Below are 18458 nucleotides of genomic sequence, written 5' to 3'. Positions count from 1 at the left end.
CACCCTCAGGCACCACTGAGCCCCACCCACCAACACCAGCCCTTCCTCCCAGGCCCAGCTGTGCCCTGACAGCCCCTTCTGCCCACGTGGTGTCTGCTCTCACCCCAGGAGCGGTAAGGAAGCTTCAGAATTGCTACCTGGTGGGGACGCCGGCAACTGTTCTCAGCAGGGACACCTGCAATTGAGAGGACGCACCTGTGCGGGACTCCCAGCCTGTCCCACGCCGGCAGGTCACGCTCTCCATGTGGGACTCGACAGCCTTTCCTCTTTCTGGGGCGGGGCCTCCTGGCCTGGCCCATTCCAGGATGTGCTCCTGCCCACAGAGTTGCACCTCAAAGGCTCTGAGAAAGGCTCACCTGCCCAGCTGTGTCCCCATGGGTCCCTCCCAGAGCTACGTGATGTGGTCACGGGACTGCCCAGAGGTTTAGGATGCGGTTTGGGGCCCGGGCTGGAGTGAGGGGTGGGGGCCACATGCAGGACACGCTGGAGCCTTCGGCAATATCCGGGCAACAGCAAGGACCCTGCACAGGGCAGCACTGCTCTCCCCAGGGTCCTGGACATCATTGAGGGTTCGCCACAAGCCTGAGGAGAAGAAGGGAGGCCTCTGGTCCGTCCTGTGACCGCCCCACTAGGTCCCGGGCTGGGCACCCACCTGCACTGCTCTTGCCAGGACAGCTCCATGGCATTTCTGGCACTAAACCTGTTGATGGGCACCTGAGGAGATTGGGCACCTGTTGACAATTAGGATCTGGCCGGTAGGACCCTCCTCTCAAGACCTCCTGTGGGGCAGGAGAGCATGGCAAGAATGCAAGGGTCAAGCTCATGACCTGGGGCGGGGATTTCCTCCTCGAGGCCACTTGGTCACCTCCAGCCTCAACTCACGGAATCAGTCACCCGGCTCTCTCGAATCTGAAACCCACCACTCCACCTCTCCCACCTCCCAACCCTCACCGTGGAGCCTGGAAGTGGGCCCGCTGTCCCGTCCCAGGCAGTGCCACCTGGCAGCAAAGGCACCAGGCACCTGTCAGCAGCTCCCACCTGGGACCAGCGGGCGGCCGGCACGGACAATCCCCCCAGGTGGCCACGCGGTGGCGCCAGAGCGCAGGCGGGCGAGGCCTGCAGGGACCCCAGGGGCCGAGCTCAGCTCCCAGGGGCAGGGGCAGGGGCAGGGGCAGGGGCAGGGGCAGGGCAGGGGCAGGGGCAGGGGCAGGGGCAGGGGCAGGGCGACGGGAGGGGGCTGCTGGCCCCGCCTCGTCCTACTGGGCCACCCTGGCGGGCAGGTCTGATGACGGCGGCCTGAAGGCGTCGGGCGCAAGGTTTTCGGCTCCGCCCTGCCCCCCGCTTCCCGCTGGGAAGGCGGCCGTCGAGTCAGGGCGCGGCCCCCCAGCCCCCGCAGCCCCGTGGTCCCCAGCCCCCCGCAGCCCCGTGGTCCCCAGCCCCCCGCAGCCCCATGGTCCCCAGCCCCCCGCAGCCCCGTGGTCCCCGGGCAGCTGCCGCAGCAGGACTTCAGCTGCCCTCGTCGCGGGGCCTCGAGGCAGGGCAAGGGCGCTTGTGGCCTGCGCGGCGCAGCTGGGAGCTGAGAGGGACGCTCTGGAGAAGGCTCTGCAGGCTGTCGCCCGGGAGCCGGTGGGCTCTGAGGTCGACGCCCGCTGAGGGCCCTGGGGCCGCTGGAGGAAAGGTGCCTCCCTAGCGGAGACAGGGAATTGGGGTGACGTTCATCCAACCATCCTCCAAGGACTTCTGCCTTGACGGGACGGCAGAGTCCACGTGCCTGAGGGAGGGGGCACGGGTGGGCTTCGCAGTCAGCAGAAGGGCTTTCCTGTGAAGTGAGGTACAGGGTGGGGAAGGGACAGCAGGAAGGGGACCTCCACCGTGGGAGGCTGGAAGGAGGCCCCAGGCCCCCGGAGTCTCGGCTTCCCACGCCCCCTCCCCTCCCCCACAGCCTTCCTGGCAGAGGCAGAGGGACCCCGGCCAGACCCTGCCAAGCCCCGACCCCACAGGCTTCCCAGCCGAGACCCAGATTGGGCCCACGGGCGAGGTTCTCCTAGGAAACCCCTCCCGGCAGAGGCAGGCTGCTCATCCGACCGCCCGCACCGCTAAGCCCCGCGGAAGCCCGCGCATGCTGCAGACCCGCGGCCACAGACTCCTGCGCTCGCCTCTGGTTCCCCGCGCCCTCGGATGCTGAGAGGCTGGACCCACGCCCCGCCCGCCCACGTCCAGCCGCCGTCCCCTGCAAGACGCCGCAACAGCTGAGCATGGAGCACGTGCTCACATCCTAGTCCCTCTGCACCCTTGACCCTCTGAGGCAGCTTCAGCGGGACTCAGAGCAGGAGGGACCCCCTGAGGGTGTTTTCTGCTGACCCCAACACGCATCAAAGGTCCCCGCCTGGTGCGCACTGACACCTGCAGTCCACGAAGGGCCGGGAGAATTGTCCGCTGGTGAGGCCGGAGCGAGCTCTCCAGACCTTCCCTCCACCTCGCTGGTCCAGCTGTGGGGGGAAGTCAGCGCGCGCGCACACACACACACACACACACACACACACAGGCCCTGAGAAGGACTCCTGAGGTCCCCACCACCTCGGGCGACGCCCTCCCCGGGGCCCAGGCGGAGGAAGTTTTCATCCCGCAACCTCCCGGAAGGAAACTGGCTGAGGAGGAGCGGCTCGGTTCCACTGGAACCGCCCCCCTGCTGTCACAAGGGGACTCTGAGGGGCCCCAGAGGGAGACAGGTGGATGGGAGGCGCCCTCCCACACCCTGGGGGCAGACTGGCTCCCTGCCCCCATGGCCGGGGTCAAGCTGTGAGGAGCTACCCGAGAGGCCTCTGTGCCAGTGGAGCCAAGACCCCTGAGCTCCCAAACCTGCACCCCTCCCTAATCTCGCCTTGACTCGCTGGGGGGGTGAGGAACACTGAATTTGGACCCCCAAGTCCTGGTTCCTGATGGATAGCGGGCTAGGAGCCAGACTGCTGTTGGAATCCCTCATTTGGGAGAGCAGTTGACCTTCCAGGATGGTGGACGAAAGGTCTGCGGGAGGCCCCTGGACACAGGCGTCAGCCTTTCAGGGGATCTCAGAGTCGGGATGACCACCAAGACCCTCGCCAGTGGGGGTAGGTAGAAGGACAGCTCTGTTTACACTGGGGGGCCCTGCACGGCCTCCCAGACTGGAGGGCAGACACTGTCCAGACTGCCAAAGGGGCCAGAGAGAAACTTCTGTTTGCCCCAAGGACCATCTTGTCCCAACAGGCCTGCTGTAGCCCCCGAACCCCTAAGCCTAACCCCTAACCTGAACCCAGCACATGACAGATCTATACCTAACCTCTTTCAGAACCACCAAATGGACTCCCCAGTGGCTGTACCATTCTACATCCTCAGCAACGGGGAATAAGCACTGCTATCTCTCCACATCCTCTCCCACACTTGTGGTTCTCATTGCTGTTGTTGTTTTAAATACTGGTCACTCGTAATAGGTGTGAAATGATATCTCATTGTATCTGTGATTTGCATTTCCCTAATAGATAGTGATGTTGAGCATTTTTGTGTGTTTTTTCACCATTGGCACTTATCCTTTAGCAAAATATCTGTTCAAGTCCTTTGCCCATTTTTAAATGTGTCTTTTTATTGTTGAGTTGTGGGATCTCTTTATAACTCATGCATATAAAACCCTTATCAGAGGTGTGTTTTCCAATTATTTTCTGACATTAAGCAGGCTGCCTTTTTTCCTTTTTCTTTCTTTTTTTTTTTTTTTTTTTTTTTTGTATTTCCTCAGGCTGCCTTTTTACACACTTCTTAAAGTCCTTTGAGGTGTAAAAGTCTTTAATTTTGAGGAAGCCCCATTTATCTATTTTTTCTTTTGTTGCTCATGCTTTGGATATAAGGTTTAAGAGGCCCCACCTACCACAAGATATTAAAGAAGTTTCCCTACATTATCTTCTAGGAGTCTTAGAGTCCTGGCTTTTATGTTTAGGTCTTTGATCCATTTTGAATTTTTCCCTGTAGAGGGAGTAAGATCGGGGTCCTCTTTCATTCTTTCGGCTGTGGACATGCAGTTCTCCCAGCACCATTTGTTGAAGAGACTTGGTAGCTGTATTAGTCAGGATTCTCTAAGGAAACAGGACAGGAAATATCTGTAAATAGTATGAGAATTTATAAAATTGTCTCACACAACCATAGTAATGCACAAGTTCAAATTCTTTGCCTGGTGAGGTGACCTAAAATTTTTTTGAAGATTCGGAGCCATTGTGAGTCCTGCTTGAATAGGGTTGTTGCAAATTACTACTGACTTTAATCATAGGACATGGTAGTACTAAGAGATGCCCTAGTAGATCTACAGTATTCCAGGCAAATGTTTCTTTACCTCCACTGTGTAGGTACAGTCCTAATTCCTCTTTTTTTTTAAGAGGTATTGGGGAATGAACACAGGACTTTGTACATGAGAAGCAGGTGCTCACCCACTTGAACCACATCCATTTCCCCCATTTCCTCTTGATAGTCAGGATCAATCATCCTAGCCAGTATGGTAATTCCCTTCTTCGTCTATTAATTCAAAAGCACAAGAAGCCCAAAGTGGCAGTCTTAACTTCCAGTTCAAAGGAATCATTGTTCTGTTCCCTGGATGAAGCACTCCTCCTTTTTGAACTAAGACCTGTAGACCATGGGAAGCAGATGTGGCTCAACTGATAGAGCATCTGTCTACCATATGGAGGGTCCAGGGTTCAATCCCCAGGACCTCCTGATCTGTGTGGTAAGCTGGCCCATGCACAGTGCTGCTGCATGCAAGGAGTGCCATGCTACACAGGGGTGTCCCCTTGTAGGGGTGCCCCACATGCAAGGGGTACACCCTGCAAGGAGAGCCACCCCATGTGCAAGAAGTGCAGCACACCCAGGAGAGGCACTGAACACATGGAGAGCTGCCACAGCAAGATAATACAACAAAAAAAGAGATGCAGTTTCCCACTACCACCAGATAATTTAAGCAGACACAGAAGAACACACAGCAAATGGACACAGAGGGTAGACAATGGGGGGAAAGGGGAGAGAAATAAGTAAAAAAATAAAACTTAAAAAAAAAAAAAGACTTGTAGACCAGCAGAGCTTAAGGTTGCAGGGACAAGAAGCAAAAATTTCCCTAGGGGATCACTAAGCGCAATAGTGAGTGGTGCCACTTCCATTTCCACCCCTTGATTATTGGACCCATGAATCCTGGCTATGGGAGAAAGAGCACCATTGAGTGGATACTGATTTAGAGCACACACAGATCCTAGAGAACATTGCCCCAGCCCTTCAAGGTTTTCCCACCTAGTTGGCACTGTGAGTCTTTATAAGGCCATTCCACCATTCTATCAACCCAGCTGCTTCAGGATGATGGGCAACGTGGTAAGACCAGTGAATTCCATGAGCATGTGCCCATTCACACACACTACTTGCTGTGAAGTGCATTCCTTGATCAAAAGCAATGCTGTTTGGGATATAATAGTGGGGGATAAGATATTCAGTAAACCCACATATGTTAATATTTGTTGAGTGCAGGAAAGGCAGCCCAATGTCCACATGATGTGACTATTCCAGTTAGAACAAATAGCTGCCTCTTCCATGGTGGAAGTGGTCCAATTTAATCAGCCTACCACCAGGTAGCAGGCTGATCACCTCGGGGAATGTTACCATATTGGGGGCTGTGTGTGTCTCTGCTGCTGGCAGATTGGGCACTCAGCAGTGGTTCTAGTCAGGTCAGCCTTGGTGAGGGGAAGTCCATGTTGCTGAGCCTGTGCATAACTCCCATCCATACCACAGGGCCACATTATGCATGAGCCCAATGGGCAATGACAGGAGTGGCTAGGGAAAGAGGCTAAATGCTAGCCACAGAGTGGGTCATCTTATCCACTTGGTTATTAAAATCTTCCTCTGCTGAAGTCACCATCTGGTGAGTATTCATGTGGGACACAAGTATTTTTGTGTTTTTGCCCACTCAGAAATGTCTATCCACATATCTCTTCCCCAGACCTCTTTGTTACCAATTTTCCAATCATGTTAACTTCCAAGTCCCTGACCATCCAGTCAAACCATTGGTGACAACCCATGAATCACTGCACAAATGCACCTCCAGCCATTTCTCCTTCCAAGCAAAATGAACTACCAGTTGCACTGCTCAAATTTCTGCCCACTGGGAGGATTTGCTCACACCACTGTCCTTCAGGGACATAACAGAAAGGGGCGGCAATGCTACAGTTGTCCACTTTAGGTGGTACCAGCATATCATGCAGAACCATCGGCAAACCAGGACTGAGTTTTCTCTCCCTCAGTCAGTTGATTGTGAGGAATGCCCCAGGAGGCCAAAACTATGGACTGGGAAAAAGAAAGCAACATGACAGGAGTGGTGACCATGGGCATTTGGGTCACTTCCTTGTGTAACCTATTTGTGCCTTCAGGGCCTGCTCAAGCCCTATCTCATTTATACCACTTCCACTTTGTTATGGGGTGCTGCTATGCATGCCCAACTTTATGGTTTGGTGTGTCAGACAATGCCCAGCTCATGATAGGAAACTCAGGTCTCATAGTAACTTGGTGGCCCATAGTTACATATTCAGTCTCTACTAAGGTCCAGTAGCAAGCCAAAAACCATTTCTCAAAATGAGAGTATTTATCTGCAGAGGATGGCAGAGTTTTGCTCCAAAATCCTAAGGGTCTGCATTGTGATTCTCCTGCAGGGGCCTGCCAAAGGTTCCAGACAGCATCTGTATTTGTCACTGACACCTCCAGCACCATTGGATCTGCTGGAGCATATGGTCCAAATGTCAATGCATCTTGTACAGCAGCCTGGGCTTGTCAAAAAGCCTTCTCTTGTTCCACTCCCTACTCTCCTATTTGGCCTGCATCCATGAACAAAACAAATGGATCTTGTAGGATTTTCTCAAACAGTGATACCACATCTCTGACAGTGGCTACAATTGGAGTCATCACCTGGTTAAGTTTACAATAATCTACTGTCATTCTCTAAGATCCATCTGTTTTCTGCACAGTCCAAACAAGAGATTTTGAATGGGGTGTGGCGGGAATCACCACCCCTGCATCCTATAATCTTTCATGGTAGCCCTCATTTCTGCAATCCCTCCAGGAATCCGGTATTGCTTTTGATTTAATATTTTGCTAGGTAGGAGCAGTTTTAGTGGCTTCCACTTGGGCCTTTCCTAATAACCCTCACTCTGCAAGTCAGGTATCCAATGTGAGGATTCTCTCACTTACTGAGTATATCTATTCTAATTATGCATTCTGAAACTGGGGAAATACCACACAGAATGATGACCCATGCTATTCACTGTGAGATGGACCTGAGCTAAAGCTCCATTGATCACTTGGCCTCCATAAGCCCCTACTCTGGTGGGCTACAGTGACAATGTTACTTATGAACCAGTGTCTAATAATGCCCAAAATGTCTAATCATTTCCTTTTCCTCAATGCACAGTTACCCTGGTAAAAGGATGTAGGTCATTATAGCAGTTTGATATGGTTATGAATTCCAAAAGTAGGCATTGGATTATGCTTGTAATCTTGTCTGTACCTGGGCATGATTAAGTTATGATTAGGGCTTTGATTGGGCCATGTCATTAAGGTGTTAAGTTCCTACTTCTTGGTGAGTGGGGACTCACAGATAAAACTCATGGAAATGGACAGAGTTAAGAACTTTTAATGGAGTTTTGATGTTGGAGCTTGATGCTGAAGCTGGAGATCTGGGGAGAGAGACAGAGCCATTTGCCTGATAGTCTACAGCTGACCTGTTGAGAAAACAGAGGCGCTGAGCCCAGAGGAACCGAGGAAACCTGAACCCTTGCAGACATGAACAGCCATCTTGCTCCAACACGTGAAAATAGACTTTGATGAGGGAAGTAACTTATGCTTTATGGCCTGGTATCTGTAAGTTCCTACCCCAAATAAACACTTTATAAAAAACAACCAATTTCTGGTATTTTGCATCAGAACCCCTTTGGCTGACTAATAGTCATTTTGGGGAAAGCTGGGAGGAAGGTTAACAGTATAAATTTTTAGCAGTGTCACAGGATCCTTCCCCAAGGGCAGATGATCTCCTCATTCAGGGGGTTCTGGGTCTATAAACTGCCTCAAGTCTGGGAATTGATTAAGAGACCATTCTCTGTTTCTGAAGTTCAAGTTAAGGTTTTGTGCACTCGACCTAGAACTCTTCTGTTTATACAGATAAAGTAGAAATTTAGTAGACTTCCCATCTATTTTACTTTTAGATATCCTGTGATCTATTAACTAACACCATAGGTCTATGGGACTCAAACTTGATTGATGCTTTGAGTCTGCCTTTCATTGTGGCAGCCACATCCACCTTGTTTTGGGGGATTAAGTGGTAATGCAAGGCTTCTTCCATCCTGGGACCTGATCCTCCCCGTAGTGTTTAAGGATTCTCATTCCATGATGGCAGTCACCACAATGATATCTGGCCTACAGAGAAGATCAATCACAACGGTCTCAGGGAAGATGGAGTTAGCTATAGATCTCATAGTGAAGTCATGTGCTGGGTGAGGGTTAAGAAGATGGAAGTTAGATATAGACCTCATGTTGCTGGTTAAAAGTGTGTCCTCTGGACTTTCCTGGGGTGGGTGGGCATGTCTTAAATGGTGAATCCATTCTAGCATTCCAATCTCTCTAAGCCTCTGGATCTCCTCATCTACAGTATACCAGGGTAAATCAGGAAACTTGACCTCATACATTCTAGGCCATCTTTTGATCCATGTTTCAGCCAGTTACCCAAACTGTTAAAGCCCTCTCAAACCCCTTGAGTTATAACCTTGAATCCAGAATCTCTGCTTCGTGGGCCCATACAATAAATTTAGCCTGATCCAACTTTATATTTCTTCCAGTATTATCCCCTACCCTTAGTATGCATTTCCACACATATTCCCATGATTCCAGTCTATATAAATTGAAAAACTCATGTAGTTCTTTTAGAGTATAGTGTACTTCTTCATGGGTCACTCTCTGTACTTCAGCTTTGGGAGTCTTTGTGATTTTATTCTAGTTATAGGTCTGGAAGAGAAGAGGGATGATGGGGATAGGTAAGGAGAGGAATTAGAAATGTCTTGCAAGTTACTGATCTCAGGCAATTCCTTTGTAGTTTCAACTGGTGAGATAGGATTAATCTGTTCAGGCAGTGGGTAGATGACAATCTCCTTAGGGCAGGATGGAGATAGGTGATGATTTTTTCAGGGCAGGGAGCAGGTCAGGACTCCCTGGGTCAGGCTGGAGGCTGGGTGATACAAGCTTGACATATTGTGGTGCCCCACAGGGCAGACCATTACAAGTTTTCTGGCAAAGTCTCAGCAGAATTTAGGGTTTCCATGTCCCCACCAATATCATTATCAACCTCTATGTCCATCCCCAATCCTCAGGGCTCCCCTCTTTTCCAAACAATGCCCTCACATTAACAGCTGACACCCTACAAGTTTGATATTTTAGTTCCTGTTGTAAATCTGCTACTCATACACTTTTTCAGAGGTATCAAATGTGCAGCTGTGTAAAACAAGATTTTAGAGCACACATAGAAATTTTAACATCATTCAACATCATTGCTTGAGTTGCAAATCTGAGATCTTCAATTCATCCCTTTCTTTCATAACTGTATCCAGCATATTTAGGAACAGTCATCTAACATCATTGTACCTTTTAATGCCACAAAATTCTTATGGTGTTAAAAACATCCCTGTCTCTTATAAGGCTGGAAATAGTAGTATTCAGTGGTGATATCTGGCATATCTCACATTAGATTAGCCATCACAGAAGGATTATTTAAAAAACCAGTTGATCATACATGTGAGGGTGTATTAACTATCACTCCAATTCCATTGATCAATGTGTCTACTTTTATGCCAATAACATGCTGTCTGACCACTGGGGCTTTGTAATATGCCTCAAGTTAGAAAGCATGAGTCCCCTGACTTTGCATTTTCTTAGGATTCTTTAGGATATTTTTGGCTTTGGGGGGCCCCTTTCCATTCTAAATAAATTTGGCTTTCTACTTCTCTAAAGTAAGCCGTTGGAATTTTGGGGGGGGTGGGTTGTGTTGAGTCTGTAAGTCAGCTTGGGTAGAATTGACATCTTCATATTATTTAGTCTTCCAGTCCATGAACATGGAATGTCCTTCCATTTGTGTAGGTCTTTTCTGATTTATTTTTGCAATGTTTTATAGTTTTCTGAATACAGGTCTTTTACATCCCAGGTCAAGTTAAATCCTAAATATTTGGGGCCTTTTGTTACTATGGTAAATGGATTTTTTCCCTTGATTTCCTTCTCAGCTTGTTCATTAATAGTTTATAGAAACACTACTGATTTTAGAGTGTTGATATTATATCCTGCCACTTTGTTGAATTCATTTATTACCTCTAGCCTTGTTGTAGGTATTTCAGAATTTTCTAAATATTAGATCATGTCATCTGCAAATAATGAGAGTTTTACTTCCTCTTTTCCAATTTGGATGCTTTTTATTTCTTTTTCTTGCCTAATTTCTCTACCTAGAACTTATAGGACAATGCTGAATAATAGTGGTGACAGTGGGCATCCTTTTTCCCAATCTTGGAAATCTTTCAACCTTTCCCCATTGAGTATGATGTTGGTTGTGGGTTTACTTCCTAACACATTATAAGAGCACAGCACTACTCTGATATCAAAGCCTGGTAAAGACAACACAAGAAAAAAAAAATTCAAATCAAGTTCCTTTATAAATATAGATGCAAAAATCCTCAACAAAATCCTTCCATGACCAAGCAGGATTTATCTTAGGTATGCAAAAGTGATTCAACTTAAGATAATCCATTAATGTAATACACTGCATGTTTTTGTTTCCTAGACTGCTCAAAGCAGATACCATGAAATGGGTTGGCTTAAGTGATGGAAATTTATTAACTAACAGTTTCAGGCTACAAAAATGTCCAAATCAAGGCATCATCAAGGCAATGCATTCTTCCCAAAGACTGGCTGCCAGTGATCCTTGACTCCTCTGCCACATGGCAAGGCATGTGGAGGCAACGGCTTCTCTCTCTCTTCTCTACCAGTTTTGTTTCTTTCAGCTTCTTGCTTCCATGGTTTTCTCTCTTTGTCTTGCTTCTGTTTATAAAGGACTCTACTAATAGGATTAAGACCCATCCTGAATGAGGTGAGGCCTTAGCAAAAGGTCCTACTCAAAATGGGTTCACATTCACAGGAATGGATTAACCTTAAGAACATGTTTTTCTAATGTATATACAGCTCCAAATCACTATACTTTATTGCAGTACAGAAAATACCACAAAATCATCTCAGTAGATGAAGAAAAAGTATTTAACAAAATCCAGCACTGCTTCTTGATAAAACCCTTAGAAAACTAGGAATAGAAGGAATCTTCCTCAACATGATAAAGGGTATATATGAATAACTCACTGCTAACATCATACTCAATGATAAAAGGCTAAAAACTTTCCTTTTAAGATCAGGAACAAGACAAAGATACCCACTGTCACCACTGTTATTCAACATTGTACAAAAATAAAAGTCATACTAATTGGAAAGGAAGAGGTAAAACTTTCACTATTTGCAGATGGCATGATCCTATATACAGAAAATCCTGAAAAATCCAGAACAAACCTCCTAGCACCAATAAATGAATTCAGCCAAGTGGGAGGGTACAAGAGCAATATGCAAAATGAATAGTGCTTCTACTATACACTGGTAATGAAAATTCCGAAGAGGAAAATAAGAAAATTCCATTTACATAGCAACTAAAAGAATTGTTAGAGGAAACAGAGACTGATGATTGTAGGCAGAAAGTTTTTGGGGAAGCTCCCCCAATGGAATGTGTCTGAAGAATAGATCTCAGCCTCCCCACCCCCAATGGAATGTGTCTCAAGAATAGATCTCAGCCTCCCCACCAGCATGGTGGGGGTCTGAAGAGAGACTTCAGCCTACCTCTCACAGAGGTGGTCATGAATTTATACAGTACATCTATAGGTAGGACAAAGCTTAGTGGGAAGGAGTTTGGGCTTGGGACTTGGGTAAGACCCGAGGGCCAATAGGGATGGCTAGGGAGTGGTGGGCCAGAGAAGCAGGAGGGGTTGGTGGTGTCATGTGGCTCCTTGGTCTATTGTTGTGAGGAAATGAACTGTATCTGAACATGTAGGCTCTGGATGGGGGCTGTTCTATGTCACAGAAATACAAATCACTGTTAACAATTGTAAACCTTGTGATCAGTTAATCATTATAAAAAACCTTGTAGGGGAGAAACTCTAGAATCAAATATCTAGGAATAAATTTAACCAAGGGTGTAAAGGATTTATACACACATACAAAAAAAATAACACAGAACATTACTAAAAACACCTGAATAAATGGAAGGACATTCCATGTTTATGGATTGGAAGACTAAATATTGTCAAGATGTCAATTTTATCCAAAGCAATTTATAGATTCAATGTAATGCCATTCAAAATTCCAACAGCCTTCTTTGCAGAAATGGAAAAGCCAATCACCAAACTCATTTGGAAGTGTAAGTGGTCCCAAGGTTACAAAACCATCTTTAAAAAGAATGAAGTAAAAAAAAAAAAAAATGAAGTCAGAGGAATGATACTTCCTTATTTTAAAATTTATTATGAAGCTGCAGTGCTCAAACAGCATGGTAATGGCACAAAGTGTCAAATTATCATTGGAATCTAATAGAACTCAAAAATAGACCCCATGCATCTACAGCCAAATGATTTTTGACAAGGGTGCCAAGTACACTCAAATAGGAAAGAACAGTCTCTTCAACAAATAATTCTGGGAAAACCGGATATCCATATGCAAAAGAATGAAGGGGGACTCTTATCTTACACCATATATAAAAATTAACTCAAATGGATCAAAGACCTAAATATAGTAACAAGAATCAGGACTGGGAAACGGACTTTGGCCCAGTGGTTAGGGCGTCCGTCTACCATATGGGAGGTCCACGGTTCAAACCCTGGGCCTCCTTGACCCGTGTGGAGCTGGCCCACGTGCAGTGCTGATGCGCGCAAGGAGTGCTGTGCCACGCAAGGGTGTCCCCCGCGTGGGGGAGCCCCACGCGCAAGGAGTGCGACCGTGAGGAAAGCCGCCCAGCGTGAAAAGAGGGAGCAGCCTGCCCAGGAATGGCGCCACCCACATTTCCCGTGCCGCTGACGACAACAGAAGCGGACAAAGAAACAAGACACAGCAAATAGACACCAAGAACAGACAACCAGGGGAGGGGGGGAAATTAAATAAATAAATAAATCTTTAAAAAAAAAAAAAAAAAGAATCAGGACTGTAAAACTCCTAGAAGAAAATGTAGGGAACCACCTTCAGTACCTTGTATAAGCAATGGTTTCTTAGACCTTACACCAAAACCACATTCAACAAAATAAAAAATAGACAAATGAGATGTCATCAAAATTTAAAACTTTTGTACATCAAAGAATTTGAAAGCCACATATATTATAAGGGTTTACTGTCCAGAATTTGTAAAGAAATCCTACTACTCAACAACAAAGAGATTACTACCTGAAAAAGAATGGGCAAAAGATTTTAAAAGACATTTCTCCAAAGGTGATATACAAAAGGCCAAAAAAGCACATAACAAGATGCTCATCATTGTATACCAGAAAGATGGAAATCAACAACATGAGATACCACTTCACACACACTAGAATAGCTAATACTAAAAAAGATACCAACTACTGGAGATGATGTGGAGACACAGGAACACTCATTTTTGGTGGAATTGTAAAATGGTACAGCCACTGTGGAAAACAGTTTGGCAGTTCATCAGAATATTAAGTACCATATGACCTGGCAATTCCACTTCTAGGGTTATGCTCAAAAGACTTGAAAGCAGGGACTCTGACAGATATTTGCATACTGATGTTCATAGCAGCATTATTCACAATTACCAAAAGGAAAATAGTGATGGTAGAACAACATTGTGAATTATATATTTGCTGAATTATATATTTAAATATGATTAAAGGGAAAATTTAGGTAGTATACATCTGATTAAAATAAAATATTTTTAAATAATTATACTACAAGTCTAAGTGATATTTTTTCCAGGAATATAAGGATGGTTAAACATAAGAAAATCACTCAATGTAATAGACTACATTAATAGAATGAAGAAAAAAAACCACATGATTATCTCAATTGATGCAGAAAAGGCATTTGACAAAATATAACATCAGTTCATGAAAAAAACAAACTCAGAAAACCAGGAATAGAAGAGAACATCCTCAATATCATAAAGGAAATTTATGAAAAACTTACAGCAAATACCATAAACAGTGGTGAAAGACTGAAGCTTCCCCTAAGACCAGGAAGAAGACAAGGATGCCTGCTGTCACCACTTTTATTCAATATTATACTGGCCATTCCAGCCAGAGCAATCAGATAAGAGAGAGAAATAAAAGATACCCAAAATGGAAAGGTTGAAGTCAAATTATCCCATTCTCGGATGACATGTTCTGATACATAATAAATTCCAAGGAAGACATGATGCATCTCTATGAAAACTCCAGCAGCATTTTTGGTAGAAATGGAAAAGTTGATCCTCAAATTCATATTAAATCACAAGGAGCCCCAAATAGCCAAAACAATCTCTTTTTTTTTTCAAATTCTACTCAATTTATTCATTTTTTTAAAAGACATTACATTAAAAAGATATGATGGGGCACCTCCTTACTTCCTGGCACTAAGGGTGCTTGAGGCTCCCCTTGAATGTTCCCTGCCCATCTCTCCAAGGAGCCCTGGTGCCCTTCCACAATCCAGCTGTGCACCATCCCTTCTAATTTAGTCCCAGAGCATGTACCTGAGTGAGACTGGGTCGGGGGCTAAACAGGGTGCCTGCCGGCAGGGCCGTCTGCCCAGGAGGGCCCAGGACTTTCTCCACAGTAATAAGGTGAAGCTCTACACCCAAGGGTGCCCTGTGACCCCAATCAGCCCCCAGGGACTGTGCCAGGTGCCCAGGACTTCTCTTGGACCATGGGTGTGCTATTGGCAAGGTGGGACCAAGCAGACCTGCAGCCTCACTTTGCAGGGGTGAGTCCAGGGGCCCTCATCCCACGGTGGGGTGCGAACACGACTCGCCTCACTTTAGCCTCGCCTTTGCCTAACTCCCTCCGAGCCTGTGTCCTGAGATGCATGTGGCTGGCCTGGGGTTTCTGTGACTGCTGCCCCTTCAGAAGGGCTGCAGGGGTGCTGCCTTGGAACAGCTGCTTTCCCACTGCTTGGCTCGGGGCACAGACAGGACACGCTCAGCCTGTCCACTCCGCAAGTCCTAACATTTCTACTCCGTTACTTGTCCCTTTTAAAACCGCACTGGTTTTACTTCTTCATCATCATGAAGCATATGATGTGGTTTTTTAATTAAAGATTTATTTTTTATTTAAAAAAAAAAAGATATGAGGTCCCCATTCACCCCCACCGCCCCCACCCCACCACTCCCCCCACAGTAACACTCTCCCCCATCATCATGTCACATCCATTGCATCTGGTGAGTACATCTCCGGGCATCACTGCACCCCATGTCCCGTGTTCCACACCATAGCCCACACTTTCCCACGTTCCATCCAGTGGGCCATGGGAGGACATATAACATCCAGCAATTGTCCCTGGGCACCACCCAGGACAACTCCAAGTCCCGAGAATGCCTCCACATCTCTTCTCTTCCTCCCATTCCCAGCACCCAGCAGCCACCATGGCCACTTTTCCACACCAATGCTACATTTTCTCGATTATTAACCACAATAGTTCATGAATAGGATATCATTAAGTCCACTCTGATCCTTACTGTCAAAACAACCTTGAAAAAGAACAAAGTTGGAGGTCTCACATGCCAGATTTTAAACCTTACTACAGAGTTAAAGTAATTAAGAGTGTGGTAACGGCCTAAAGATAGATTTATAAACCTTTGGAATATAATTGAGAGCCCAAAATTAAATCCACACCTCTATTGCCAGTTGATTTTCAAAGAAGGAGCCAATGTTCATTCAATGGGAAATAATTGTCTCTTCCATAAATGGTGTTGGGACAACTGAAAATCTACATACAAAAGAATGATTGTGGAACCCTATCTCTTACCAAATTTAAAAATTAATTTTAAAATGTATCAAATATCTAAGTGTAAGAGCAAATACTATAAAACTCTTACATGAAAACACAAGGAAATGTCTTCAGGATCTAGAAGGAGACAATGGATTTTCAGATTTTATACTAAAATCACACATACCAAAGTAAAAATAGATCAAAGGGACTTCATCAAAATTTTAAAATTCTGTGCATCAAATACATTAGCAAGAAAGTGAAAGACAACCTACAGAATGGGAGAAAAAAATGGAAACGTGTATCAGATAAGAGTTTAATATCCACAATATAGGAAGAGATTCTACAATTCAACAACAAAAGACAAACAACCCAATTTAAAAATGAGGCAAGGATTGGAATAGACATTTCTACAAAGATGATATTCAAATGGTCAGTAAGTATATGAAAAGATAAACATCATTAACCATTACAGAAATTCAAATTAAAACTGTGAGAGTCCCAATGCCCTCCTCTAGTCATGCCTTACAGGAGTTCAAGTGGAACCATTTGAATTCTCCCACCCCCTTCCCCCAAGTCTTCATCTTCACCCTTCTCCTGGATCTGTGCCCAGGATCTGAGAGCCTTTGTGGTTCTTGGCTGGAGTGGCCTGCTTACTTGCAACAGTGGCCACCAGGAGTGAAAGCTTGGGGCTTCCACTCCTAGGAGTTGGGGCTTCTGGGCATGGTAGGGAGGGCTCTGGTGAGAGGACGAGCTTTTCAGGGCAGAAAGTTTGGGAAAGAGCCTGCAATATTGAGTGGACCATTTGCTGAGAGCCATAGAGAGCAAGCTGCAGAGGGGGCAGTGAGAAAGGGTCCCCACTGAGCATGAGCTGGTTATCTACCTGGAACAGAGCAACCTGTGGCTGTACTCAAAGAATTCTCCAACCAGATAAACATCACTAAGGATGGCCAAAGGACGTTCCTGGTGCTGAAGGTGAATGTGTCTCTCCTGGACACCGTGTTACTTCCTCCAGGACTTGATGACCAACAACTACCACCAGAGATACATGATCGGGAAGTGGGTGCCAGGGGCAAGTTTGAGCTGCAGGTTGTTGCTGTGTCTCCATTCGCCATAGCCCACCCATCTTCTGGACACACCGGGTGAAGATGCCCATCTCTTTCATCAAAGTCAAACTCACCAGCAAGCTCAACAGCAGGGGCCAGATCATGTTGGACTCCTTACATAAATATGAGCCCTGCCCTGCATTCACATAGTGAGGGTTGAGGGACCCCAGTGGATGATCACCAACCATTGCTTTCCAGAGACTCAGTTCATAGAGGTGACAGCTTACCAGAATGAAGAGAACATAACTCTTAAAATTCAATGTAATACAGTGGCAAAAGCTTTCCTTGATGCAAAGAAAAGAAGCAATCAAAGATGTACCAGAAGGACCTGGATTCATCAAACTGGGTGTTCTCAATGAATCCAGTGCCATCTGCCCACCTGCCAGCCCCCAGTCTCAGGTTGGAGGTCCTCTCTCACTCTCCTCCATGCATGGCTGTGGAAGATACTCTGCCCTGAGGAGCCACCACTCAACCCACCACCCCAGTCCTTATATTCATAGGAATACTCTCCAACCTATCCTGACAAGTCATCTGCAAGTCTATCCATGTTCCAATCTCATGACAAGTGGTCCAGCCTTGGGATGCCTGCCCATACCAGCATGATACCCATGAGCACCATGAGAACATGGATCCACCTACTGGTTCTAGCCAGAACCACAACCTGTGGTCTGTAAGTAATGGCTCCAGCACACCTGGCTACCAGACACTAGGGATGTGCAATGGGCTGGGAGCCCAGTTCTTTTCAGGCTCCACTGCACGCTGTGCATCAGTCACCCTCATGATCTCAGCTTCTTTCTCAGCTTCTTCCCTGCTGTATGAAGAGGGTGCCATGGACACAGACATTCTTGACAGCCAGTATGATAACTCAGCAGAAGTTTGACTCATAGCCTTATGAACACCATGTTGCCACCTTCTATGTGGATTACAGACTTTTTCTTGAAAGATACACTGATTTTTTTGCTGTGGCAACCGAGGGTTGATTTACTTGTCTACTAGAGAGGTATAACATGGGGCAAGGGAAGGAAATAAAGCATTTTAACTTCATTGTAAATTAAGAGGAGGAATGCACATTCTATTTAACAAACACACCAGAACAAAACAAACTAGCACTAATGCCACCACCATCTATTTTTCCATTATCTGCAACAGCAGTTTAGTCCTGTAGCAGTTTATATGCTACAGGTGAAGGTAAGTTTGAAAACAACATAATTTTTGCCTAAATCACCATTATTCATAATAAAATAAATTACTCGCTAGGGTCCAGAAACTTAATTTTTGTAT

General features: G+C 46.3%; 1 pseudogene; it reads left to right on the top strand.

Annotated features, from left to right (window-relative positions):
• The first annotated feature begins 3079 nt into the window (after window positions 1-3079).
• On the top strand, window positions 3080-18057 carry LOC101439417 (T-box transcription factor T pseudogene; annotated as a pseudogene).
• Window positions 18058-18458: the final 401 nt, after the last annotated feature.

This window comes from Dasypus novemcinctus, chromosome 16, assembly GCF_030445035.2.
Source record: "Dasypus novemcinctus isolate mDasNov1 chromosome 16, mDasNov1.1.hap2, whole genome shotgun sequence".
NCBI classification, from domain to species: domain Eukaryota; kingdom Metazoa; phylum Chordata; class Mammalia; order Cingulata; family Dasypodidae; genus Dasypus; species Dasypus novemcinctus.
Note: the sequence above shows the minus strand (reverse complement) of the source record. Positions and strands in the feature narration are given on the sequence as shown.